Raw genomic sequence first — 13,095 nt, 5'->3', positions numbered from 1 at the left:
GCCTTCATACAGATCTGGTCTCCATCTGGGTCTCCAGGCCTCCAGCCAGGTCCCCAGGTCCTCCATCCAGGCACCGGGGCCTCCATCCAGGTCTCTAGGGCTCCATCCGGGTCTCTAGCAGGTGCACAGGGATCCATACAGTCTCTAGGAGCCTCATCTGGGTTTCCATGGCTCCATCTGGTTCTCCAGTGCTCCATCTGGGTCTCCAGAGCTCAATTTGGGTCCCCAGGGGCTCCATCCTGGTTTCCAGCAGGTGCATGGGGTCCTCAGGACCTCCATCCAGTCCCAGCAGGTGCAAGGGGCCCCTCCTTCCTTCCTTGCAACCTTGGGTTAGATTTAGGGGTAGAAGCATGACTCAGCTGGCCTGGTGCCATGACTCAGCAGGTTAGGTTTGATGTCACGGTTAGGGTGGGGATGGGAGTCAGGTTAGGGTTCATGTTTGAAGCATGACTCACCAAGTTTAGAAGCACGACTCAGGAGGTCTGGAAGCATGATTCGGCAATTTTAGAAGTGCGACTCACTGGCCTAAGAGTATGACTTGGCAGGTGTAGTTGTCTACCTTTGTGGGTAAGGATGCCTGGTAGGTAATGATGACTCAGCAGGTATAAAATGGTGACTCAGCAGAAGTTTCTCAATGACTCACCAGGTCTGGGATAATGAGGATTAAGTGGGTATGTATAATGATGGCTCACGAGGTGTGTGCTAGTGATGATTCAGCAGAATTTCCTGATGACTCAGCAGGAGTCTCAGCATGACTCATCCCTTCCTTCCTTCCCTCCCCTCTTTGCATTCATTTCTGGTCCACTTTCAATTTCCTAAACCCACTTCTGGTCATTCTAGACCCACTTCCAGTCCACTTCTGCATTCCCAGAGTCAATTCCAGTCAACTTCCCGATTCCTACAGTCACTAACTTCCAGCTAATTTATGTCACTTCGGGGTTCTCAGACTCACTTTAGTCTACTTCTGGGTTCCTAAGTCACTTCCGGTCCACTTCCGGCCATTGTATACCCATTTTCAGTCACTTTGGTTCTGTTTATACCCACTTTTGGGTACTTCTGGTGTACTTCCAGGTTCTTATAGTCACTTCCCAGAGGGTCTCTGTTGGTCCCTGGGGGTCTCTGTGGGTCCCAGTTGTCTCTGGGGTTCTCTCAGTGTCTTTCAGCATCTCTGGGGGTCTCTGAGGGTCTCTGGGGTCTCAGGTTTTCTGGGGGTTCTGGGGTTCTCTGAGAATCTCTGGGGGTCCCAGGGCTCTTGGTGGGGACACCTGTCCATCACCCATCACCCTTGTCCTTCACTAAGATACCTGTCCATCACTCAGAATAGACTTGTCACTCAGGAAAACATTTTAATTCTCATACAAGTTTCTGTCAGGAAATTGGTCCTGGGTCCAAAAGACACCTTTTCTTACAGGGACTCCCTTGAGGTTTTGTCAGAGAAATTTTGTCAGGATCCAATATGGCTATAGCTCCTGTCAAAACAATTGCCAGAATCCAAGATGGCCACCACTGACATCAGAAAACACACTGCCAGACTCCAACATGGCTGCCACTCCTGTCAGAAAAATTTACCAGCCTCCAAGATGCCTGTCATTCCTGTCATAATGAGAATTTGCCAGGATCCAACATTCTGCTGCTGACATCAGAACGAGAATTTGCCAGACTCCAATATGGCTGTCATCAGAAAATCTAAAAATACATTTCTTAAAAATTTCATTTAAAAATTTATTAAAAATTCATTAAAATTAAAAATTAATCCCATCCCATATGGCCACTGTTTGTGTCTCAGCTGCTGTACTTCCCATCTAGCTCTCTGCCAATACATCTGAGAAAGCAGCAGACAACACAAGTTCTTGAGTCCTTGCTGTCGCTCCCCCTCTTCATGGAGGAACGACACTGAACCCTGCCTAGGCTTCATATCCGAGTAACAGCACCATTATGTCGCTCCCCCTCTTCGTGGAGGAACGACACTGAACCCTGCCTAGGCTTCATATCCGAGTCACGGCACCATTATGTTGCTCCCCCTCTTCGTGGAGGAACGACACAGGACCCTGCGCTGTTCTTTGGTCTGCTCGGCCCTCCCCGGGTTTGCTGCTGGTTCTTCCCGGGTTGGCTACTGTCCCTTCCACCTCCGTGGAAGGGCAGTTCCCCCTGGCCACATTCCCCACTTCCGTGGGGGAGCGGCACACCGCCGGCCGGCTCTCTCGGGGGGCTGCACAGGTGTTCCCCTTAGATGTTCCCCTTAGATGTTCCTGGTGCATGCCGTCTCTCTCCTCCTTTATAGTCCTCCTCTGCCAATCCCAACTCGGCTGCCCACACGCCGAGTACGCTGCTCTCCTCCAATCAGGAGCAAGTCCTGCTGTTTATTGGTTGAACTGGAGGCAGCTGGGTAGAAGCTGTTTACTCCTCTCCCAGCGCCTTATTGTGGGAGAGCAGATGCATAGAATAAGTCTTAATTCCAGTAACTTAGTCTAGTCCGAGCTGCTCCCCACACTTGCCACCCATGAGGGAGACTTGGGTGGAGTTCCAGATCCTGGCTTTGATCTGACCCAGACCCAGCCATTGTGAGCATTTGGTGGGTTGACCTGCAGATGGAAGATCTCTCCCTCCCCCTCCCTGTCTCTCCTTCTTTATAACTCTGCCTTCTAGATAAATAAATCCTTTTCCCATATTTATTTTTCAACAATTTTTCTACTTACTTGCTAGTATAGCTTTCTCCCTTGGTGCTGCTGCTCCCTGTGGACTTGTCCTCCTCAGCCTCTGACTAGAGCACAGCCACCTCTCCAATGCTGACATCCTCTGACACATGTTTCACTCTTATGTTCTCTCTAAACTGCAGACTCTTGGGCAACATAAGTAAATCTAATGCATCAACTTGCATAGACACACACACCGGAGGACTCCAGAGTCTTGGATTTCAGGTTGTAATTAACTTTCCTTTTCAGAGGACTGGTGAAAAAACAAGTCTGGAAGCCAGGGTGTAGCCTTGTGGTTCAGATGCCTGTGTCCCACATGGGAGATTTTGGGTTTGGTTCCAGTCCCTGCCTCCAACTTCCTGATAATGCAGACCATGGAGCTAGTAACTGATGGCTCAGATGATTGGGTTCCCTACTCCTGGGACAGCCCTGACCACTGTGGATATTTCAGCAGTGAACTAGAGGGTGAATACCACTTCTCTGTCTCCTTGTTCATTTCTTTGCATCTCCAATTAAAAAACAAAACAAGTATGTTTGTATCATCCATTAAAATAACTTCCTCAGTGGAAAAAAGTAGTTTCATTGTTAAATTTGGGGAAAAATAATGCTTCTTGGTTGTAAATGATATATGAATAATGCATAACTGTACATCAGACTTCCATTGTGGACAAGGAAGAGAAAGATGGAAGCAATAATTTTTACTTCTGGCTTTGGTACTTGTCATGTAACCTTGAAAAATTCATTTAAACTCATGGTGCCTGAGTGTCCTTAAAATTACAGGCTCATCTAGTTGAGGCAGGTGGTGTAAGGGGAGGTGGCAGGAAGCTGAGAGCTTTCCTTGTTTCTGTGCCAACAGAGCTAAGTGACAGTAGCAAGTCATTTGACCCCTCTGGATCTTCCTCCCTTGTGAGATAAGATTGTCTTTATAGTTAAAGGATTTATTCTACACAGTCCTATCTTATGGTAAGGTTCACATGACTGTGAAGTGTTTTATAAACTGGCAGTGCAATAATCAAGTTGGCACTGAAGATGAAATGCTAAACAGCATAGAACTTCTAAGGCTTGTAGTTCTATGAGGAGCTACACAGAAAAATTCAAGTTCAGGGGCATTTTTAAATTTAAAAACAGAAACATTGAATCACTGTTCAGAATCAGTATAGTTGCTAAAATTCTTATTTATAATCACTGAGATTGGTAGTATAATTACTGATAGTATACTCCTAGTGTTGTATATTTTAGTTTATACAATACTTAGACTATATAAAATATAGGTAGCATGGGAAGTGCGATACACAGCAGTCTTGTAGAATGGCAGATGTCCTAAACAGCACTCTGGCCTCAGAATCAGCCCTTAAGGCCCTCAGATCTGGCTGAAGAGCCCATGAGAGTATTTTAGGTATGGAAAGCCACTCTGGCAAAAAAGAAAAAAAAAAGGACCTAAATAAAAGATCTCTGTAAGTGAGATCCCAGTAGAAAGAACGGGCCATCAAAGAAGGAGGTACCTTTCTCTGAAGGGAGGAGAGAACTTCCCCTTTGACTATGACCTTGTCTAAGTAAGATCGAACTCAGTGAACTCAAGAGGCTTCCATAGCCTTGGCAACTCATGACTAGAGCCCAGGGATATTTCTGATGCCATAAACAAGAGTGTCAGATTGTTCAGTCAACAACAGGAATCACTGTGTGCTTACTCCTTATGTGGGATCTCTGTCCTTAATATGTTTTCCAATGTGAAGTAATGCTATAACTAGTACTCAAACAGTATTTTACACTTTATGTTCTGTGTGCTGCAAACTGATGAAATCTTTACTTAATATATACTAAATCGATCTTCTGTGTATAAAGATGATTGAAAATTAATCTTGATGTGAATGGAGTGGGAGAGGGAGTGGGAGATGGGAGGGGTGCTGGTGGGAGGGAAGTTAAGGGGGGAAGCCTTTGTAATCCATAAACTGTACTTTGGAAAATTATATTTACTAAATAAAAGTTTAAAAAAATTAAAACATAAAAATAAATAATAATATAGGTAGTAATATTTAGTACTTCTCTTACTTTTACTGGATTGGATTATAGTATACGTTAATAAACCCTTTTTAAAGATTTATTTATTTATTTGAAAGAATTATAGAGAGAGACACATAAATAAACAGAGATGTTCTGTCTGCTGTTTTACTCCCCACGTGGCTGCAAGCAGCTGGAGCTGGGCTAATCCAAAGCCAGGTGCTTCTTCCAGGTCTCCCACATGGATTCAGGCACCCAAGTATTTGGGCCATCTCCTGCTGCTTTCCCAGGCACATTAGCAGGGAGTTAGATTAGAAGCAGTGCAGCTGGGACATGAACCAGTGCCCATAATGTTTGCCAGCACTGCAGGTGGTGGCTTCACCTTATATGCAACAGCACCAGCTACAGCCTATTCATTTTAAATTAATAACTAAAGATTATCTGCTGTTCAGCCTCAAGGCTTTGGCTTGGCCCAGCCTCTGCTGTTGTGGACATTTGGGGAGTGAACCAGAGGTTGAAAGATCTCTCTTCTTATGTCTCTCCCTCTCTAACCTTGCCTTTCAAATAAATAAATGTGTCTTTGCAATAAAAATACATACATACACAGACACACACACAAACACGGTACCAACACAGTGGGTAAAGCCATGGCCTGCTGTGCCAGCATCCCATATGGGTGCTGATTCAAGTCCCAGCTGCTCCACTTCCAATCTAGCTCCCTGCTAATGTGCCTGGGAAAGCATCAGAAGGTGGCCCAAGTGCTTGAACCACTGCATTCATGTGGGAGGCCTGGAAGAAGCGCCTGGCTTTAGATTGGCTCAGCTGAGGCCAATTTGGGAAGTGAACCAGCAGATGGAAGATCTGTCTCTACCCCTTCTCTATAACTCTGCCTTTCAAATAAATAATATATTTTAAAAATGGGGGAAAAGGGCAGTTTTGTTGACTTCCCTTTACCTAGAGCAGCATAATCAAAATCTGTTAGGCAAATGAATAAGGGAAATTCTGAGATCATGTATTGACCACAGCAGAGATTGTATTCCCTGTACATTTTCTGGAAGCCCATGCTAGTTGGAACCAAGGGTAGGATAACAAAAAAGGGGAGGCCTATATCCCTCTTATTTGTCTTCTTTGTTCATTGGAGCAGTGGAGAGTTGAGTAATGTAATATTGGTGTTTGTCTCCATACAGTTCATGTCTATTTAGCTGGTTCTTTTTATTTGCATTTCTTTTTTATTTATTTTAAGAGATTTATTTGAAAGGCATAGAGTCCTCCATCTGCTGGTTTGATCCCCCAATGTTTGGTGCATGTGCGGTTCCATTATGAGAGCAGCTGAGGCCCTGCGGGTGCCTGGGGGCCAACAGAAACACCTGCAGCCTTGGCCCACAGGTCCTGGGCATCTCCCATCTGCTTGTGCCCCGCCCGCATCCCAGCCCAGGCCCCAGTGGCACCTCTGGGATTTCTGCCTCGAACTGGTCACTTTAGGTCACTTTGTGATCCCTGACCTCTGCCCAAGGAAGGAAGCAGGAAGCGGTCTTTCCCTCTCTTTTTCTCTCTGTAACTCTGCCTTGCAAATAAATACAACTTCAAAAAGTTATTCTCCATCAAGCAATACACCATTTTCCAGGCAAGTGTAAAGCTGGGAGTCATGGCTTCTTGTATATTTTGGATAATAAGAGTTTTGGTTTGAAAGCATGTTCATCTGAAACAAAGATCACTCATTATCCTTTGTTAGAGAAGGGGGCTCTGCTCTTGGAAAGTGAAAATCAGAAGTGGTAATGTGTGATGAGCTCCACCTGCCAGGTCTGGGGAGACTTATTTGAAAGACAGGACACCAGGAGAGGAAGCTTTTCAGATTCCCTGGCCCTTGCTTTAGTCTTATGTCTTTACTTCTTTTGCTGCATCTTGATGTCAAGAGTGTACACTTTATGCTGAAATGAGGAATTGTGTCTAACCTCTTTTGGGCCTTTTTCTAAGAAGAGTGCATATATTTATCTTGGATATAAGGATAGCTTCTGGGGTGGGTGGATTTTTTTTTTTGGAAGTTTTCACAAGCCATCCAGTAGCCTATATTTTCTTCTTCACAGAATTCAGTTTTTAGAAAAGCCTCCAATACAGCCAGAGCATCTGTAGGTAGGGAAGAGAAGGTAGAAAACTAAAAAGAAACATGAGGAATATGAGGAAGCTAATGATCAAATAATCCCTTGTGCTTTTCTAGTACTAGGATTAGCTATTCTCGTTTTTACTCAATCCTGTAATCCTGCGGATTTAGCTCTTTAAAGACAAAGATGCCTGTAGGCAAAATACTTAAGTTGGTTCCATACTACTAAAACAGAAACACTTCAGTTTGTTTTAATGCCAAAAATGTATTTACAGGAGAGGCATAAATCCTCAGGGAACTAAGTCTCTTGCAAACACTGCATGCAATGAAAAGCATCCTCAGCCTCAACCAAGAGCACTGCCATTACAGAGCTTAAGGCTGATTTATCTTCCCCACCTGGTGTGAATATGCTGAGAAATAAACAGAGATAAACAGACCTTCTAGGTTAAGTCAAATTCTGCCTGGTGAGCTGCTGATTTGAGGACACAGCCTTTCTGCACTCTTGTGATACTTGCAATGGATTCAATTCAAGCCTAATTCACAATTGCTGGCCAGCAGCTCCTGGAATGCTTCTGACCACAACAGTGCTTCCTTCGGGGAAGGTCTGCAAGAGCAGTTCTCTAATGAGTTGTGCTCAGAGCAGTTCCCCTCCCAGCTCAGCAGTGAGCTCTTCAGATTGCAAACACAGGAATCTCAACTTACTTGATGAAAGCTTGCTACCTGCTTTTCTTGCCAATTGTGGCCTTCCCAGGAATGGTGGAGTTTTGCCATAGGTAGCTCAACCCAGTCTTCAATACTCTTATTCTTACAAAAAAAAAAAAAAGACAATTCACTAAGTGGTCATCCTTGAATACACTACTGAGCCTGAATGCATTTTTACCAAATAAAGTTGCCCAATAGCTATAAACCAAAAGCCAACAACAGGCTTGCCCACCTAATATTACACTCAGCCCTGAAGTACTGAGCAGTTTCATCAGTTCCTCAGAATGTAACTATGCTGTGAGGACTATAGAGAGGGATGCCCAAATTTTAATTATCAATACACTGCACAGCTAATAAAGCAGATGCTGTCTCTTGCCCACAAAAGGAGACAGTTTCTCTGCAAGGTTAACCGCAATCGGGAGACATTTTGCACCTGATGGAACCTGCAGCGGGACTGCTTTGAGCCAGCTCCTCTCCTTCCCTTTCCACCTTCGGTCCAGGATGGGACAGAGACCATGCACAGGAGGTGCCACCAGTCACCCGTTTCCCCCTGTCCACCTGCAATGCTCCTGGGAGGCAGATGCCACAGAACAGTGATTTGTTCCATGATTGTCACTGTGTGAGATCAGCCCATCATGAGAAAATGACCATGGATTCCAATGAGATATGAACCGCAGAAACACTGTCCCCAGCATCAGTGCAGGAGGGTGGATGATGGAGGCACAGCATGGCCAGGATCTCTAGGGACCCCGCAGGACTCTGCTGCCCTGGATGCCTACAGCAGGCAGCTGCATGAGGGCCCAGTGCATCTCCAGCACCCCCCTACCAAACCCTTCCTTCTGACTGCCAATGCAGTCCACATAGATGCTGCATCAGTGAGCAAATAAGCACTGTGCACTAGGTTGTCCTGCTGAGACTCGGCCTTCATTGCTTCCCCAATTGCAGCACGTGCTGCAAGCCTCAGCTGGCGGGAGAGGTGGAAGGTCGCACTCACCAGGTCTGTCTCTTCTTCTCCTGCCCCTCCTGACTCTCGGGCCATCACCTGCATTCTAGCCCCAAGGTACAAAATGGACAAGAACCTAACAGCACACACGTCAACCGCACACACTGCAACTACAAGCTGCCCACCAATGACCACCACCTTTATAATCAGCCCAGCGTTTGGTGTTCTGGCAGCGCTGGTCCTGCCCCAGGGAACCGAGGATTGGCCCGAAGCCCTCCAATTGGCTGAGCCTGAGCTGCCCTGCAGCAGATTCTGGAAGCAAGGGAGCTGCTGACGGCTGAGGCCCTGGCTCAGAGCACACTTAGGGAGACTCCATGCTCGGCAAGGGTGCTGGGGCCCTGGACTTTCCCAGGCTGCAGTCCTAGGGTGGAGGCTGGCTCAGCCTTCTTCCCCAGCCCTGCTCACAGGTGGAGTGGGGTTCCCACAGGGGCACCTTCCTTCATGGGAGAGCAGGTTTACCGCAAATGCGGAGATTCCCAGTGCCAGGTGCTGGCCTGTGCCCTTCTGAGAGGGAGTAGGAGACAGAGACTTTGTGGGGAGGTGACACTTGAGCTGGGCCTGTATTTTGGGTTAGCTCTGGATGCACAACCCAGTGCGCCTGAACCTGCGGGTCTGCGGCAGGCCTCCTGGAGGCTCTGGGAGCTGGGCATCCTGGTGGCAAGGGCAGGAGGATGGGAGGTCAAGGCGCTGAGCTCCCGCTGGGTGCAACAGGCACTTTGGAGCTGTTCAGAGTAAGGAGTCGAGGTCACCTCCTGAACCACTCCTGGTCCCAAACTCCTGGTTTGGGATTTGCCAGAACCCTGAAGTAGGGGTGTGGTGGGGGTGGTAGTGGTTGGCTTCAATGCACTGTATTTGTGAATTCTTCAAACACAGCTTCTCCCTACTCCTGCAGGCTTTCAGGTGATTGACGAGGACAGAGTCCCTCCACTGCAAAGTGACTGAAGTTTGGAAACTACGTCCAGAACATCACAGTGTGTATTCAGGTGGTCATCCTTCAGGCCTGCAGGTGGACAGCAAGAGCAACAGTAAGATATTAATTACTGTAGATACTCTCCTTTCTTTCCAGTAGACCCACCAAAAGAATATGGGAGATGAGTACTTGAACTTGGAACCAGTCAGTTTACTAGGGTGAGCTGCCAGTACTTGGAGCTCAGGAGTGAACATGGAGAGCAAAACATGCACTGTTACTAAAGAGGACAGTTAGGTATTTTACTGTGAAAAGGGAAATTATTTAGAAGTGAGCAAGACACCTTAAGAAAAGGTCTGTATAGTTATTTTTGTTTATTTGCAAGGCAGAGAGAGCCCTTCCATTTATTGCTCATTCCTCAAATGTCTGCACCAACCAGAGCTGGGTCAGGCTGAAGCCAGGAACTCAGCATGGGTCTCCACACAGGTGGCAGGGACTCAAGTACTTGAACCATCAGCTGCTGCCTCCCAGGGTTCTGTTAGCAGGAAGCCAGAAGCAGAAGCAGGGCTAGGGCTTGAGCCCTGGGCATTCTGACTGGGATGTGGAAGGCTTTACCACTATGCCAAACGCATGCTGCAGTAAGGTGTTTCAACACATTTGCAAAATGTAAGAATGTGGTTTTAAATATATGCTCTTCATCTTAAAAATTTGCATAATCTTATATTCAGTTTCATGTGATTCAATACTTATTATTAAATACAAGTAATGTTTAGACACATGCTTTCCTCACCAATAGAAACCTCAGTAATTTTTTCACTTAGAACCTTGAATATTAGCATTCATTCAGACTGAAGTTCACTCATAGGCTGGGAATTCTGACAAAGAGACAGTAGGGAAACAAATCTAGATGTGTATCTGATACCTAATAAGATTCTGAACCTGACTGACAGAATCTGAGTAACTGTTCAGAGAGTCACTTCATACCTCTCCCCTCTGTAATGAGAAGACTGTGTCCTTTGGCCACTTTCACATGATGCTATGTAAATCTTACCTGAAAAGCCTTTTATAAATTCTGAAGTACCATACAGAAGCATATTATGCATTTCCATATGTGTGAAAAAAGGCAATGTCAAAGGCATAGCTTTTCCAGAGAGAAGTTAGGAGGATTAGCTCAGTTAGTAAGTGTGTAAGTACCATAAATATCAACATATTTGAAATAGATTTATATAGAGAGTGTGGAGTTCATGATAGATATTTAATAAATTCACTCTGGGTAATAAGCAAATATCAGAAATAATGCCACAACCATCAGTGTTTAAACTCTTCAGACAGCTCCATGCCAGGGAAGTGCAGTGATCCCTGTAAATTAACAAAAATCAATCTGTGTATACCCATGGAAGCCACTGGTTTATATGCAGTCTATACTAGAGGTTTTTGTGTTTATTAAAATAACTTGATTTTTTAATGAATGCTTTCAGACTGATACCTGATGCTGAGTGGCAGACAATTTTTTCTGAAAAGTATGTGGTTGAGAAATATAAATATAAACCAGTTTATAATTTTTGTGTCTGAATATTTTTATACATTGAGACAATACCTGCAATAATTGGAAGACTTTTCCTCAACAAGTTGCTATATTGATGCATTTTCATTTATTTATGTAATGTATGTTTAGGTAAAAGGAAGAGAGAGAGAGAGAGAGAGAGAGAGAGAGAGAGATCTATCTTTCATCTGCTGGCTCACTTCCAGATGGCCACAATAGCTGGGGCTGAGCCAGGCTGAAGCCAGTCCCCCATGTGGGTGCAGGAACCCAAACTCTTGGGCAATCTTTGCTCCTTTCCCAAGCAAAGAGCTGGATGAGAAGTGAAGGAAGTGAGTCTCAAAGCAGTGCCATAAGGCATCCTGCTGTTGCAGTTGGCAACTTACTCCTTTGTGCCACAATGCTGGCCCTGGATTGATGACATATTTGAGTGCTGCCACTGACTTTTGGCTAAATAGGATGACTTAACATGTGTTCCACTCTGTGGAAGAGGAACGAATAAGGCAGTTGGTTGTAAAAGTTGCCCATGGAAACCACAGCCTGAGAAAGATGAATCAACTCACCTTGCATTTTCCACCTTGCATCTACACCACCCTTTTCTGGACAAACATCTGATTGTATGCCCTTGTGATGGAGGTTCTCAGGGTGCTGGAACCTTTTGTAATTTTTTAAAAATATAGATTAAGAAGAAGGCAAATAAACAAAAAATTACAAACTGCTGCCAATACCAAGAAGAGATTATTGAGAGTAAAAGGTCACCTGTTGGAGCCAGCACTGTGGCACATCAGGTTAAAGCCCTGGCCTGAAATACAGGCATCCCATATGAGTGCTGGTAGAGTTCCAGCTGCTCCACCTCCAGTCCAGCCTCTTGCTAATGCACCTGGGAAAACAGTAGAGGATGGCCCAAGGACCATTTTGCTCATGTGGGAGACCCAGAAGAAACTCCTGGCTCCTGGCTTCAGATCAGCTCAGCTCTGTCCATTGTAGCCATTTGGGCAGTGAACCAGCAGACAGAAGATTCTCTCTCTCTCTCTCTCTCTCTCTCTCTCTCTCTCTCTCCCTACCTCACTCTCTACCTCTCTATATAACTTTTTCAAATAAATAAAATAATTTTTTTTTAAAAAAAGGTATCCTACCATACTTCTTTCTTTCCTGTTAATTCCTAGGAATTAAAAATTGTCAGGGCCAGCACTGTGGCAAAATGGGTTATACCAACATCTGCAGCACTAGCATCCTCTATGGGAACCAATTGCATGTTCTACTTCTGATCCAGCTCCCTGCTAACATACCTGGGAAAGCAGCAGAATATGGTACAAATCCTTGGGTCCTGCACCCAAGCGAGAGAACTGGATGATACTTCCCTGACCCCTGGCTTTTTTTAAAAGATTTGTTTATTTATTTGAAAGAGTTACACACACACACAGAGAGAGAGAGAGAGAGAGAGAGAGAGAGGGAGGTCTTCCATCTGACGGTCTACTCCCCAACTTGTTGCAATGGCAGGAGCTGTGCTGATCTGAGGCCAGGAACCAGGAGCTTCTTCCAGGTCTCCCACTTAGGTGCAGGGGTACAAGGACTTGGGCCATCTCCTACTGCTTTCCCAGTCCATAAGCTGAAAGCTTGATCAGCAGTGGAGCAGCCGGGACTTGAACCAGCGCCCTTATGGGATGCCAGTGCTTCAGGCCAGGGTGTTAATCTGCTGTGCATTGCACTGGTCCCTACTCCTTGCTTTACCCTGGCCCAGCCCCAGGTTTTCAGTAATTTGGGGAGTGAACCAGCAGATGGAAGAACTTTCTCATGTAAATGAACAAATCTTAAAAATATATAAATATATTTATGTAATAATCATGTTCATGGTTTAGAAATTTAGGGACCAAAATACATGCTTTTAAAAACCCACTCAGTATCATTCTTTGCTTTGCTGTTTTCTATCATGAAGATGTTTTAGATCTTGAATTTATCAGTCCTGTAAGCTTTTTTATTCTATACCTTTGACAGATTAAGTGGTTTTTATTTTTATTTTGTAAAGGAAGGTTGATGCATGTATTTGAAAATGTAGCAGAGTGGAAGAGACAGATTATCTATCTGCTGGTGTACTCCTCAGGTGGCTGCAGTGGCCTGGGCTGGGCCAGACTGAAGACAGGAACTTCATCTGGG

This window comes from Oryctolagus cuniculus, chromosome 13, assembly GCF_964237555.1.
Source record: "Oryctolagus cuniculus chromosome 13, mOryCun1.1, whole genome shotgun sequence".
NCBI classification, from domain to species: domain Eukaryota; kingdom Metazoa; phylum Chordata; class Mammalia; order Lagomorpha; family Leporidae; genus Oryctolagus; species Oryctolagus cuniculus.
This window is presented reverse-complemented; position numbering follows the sequence as displayed.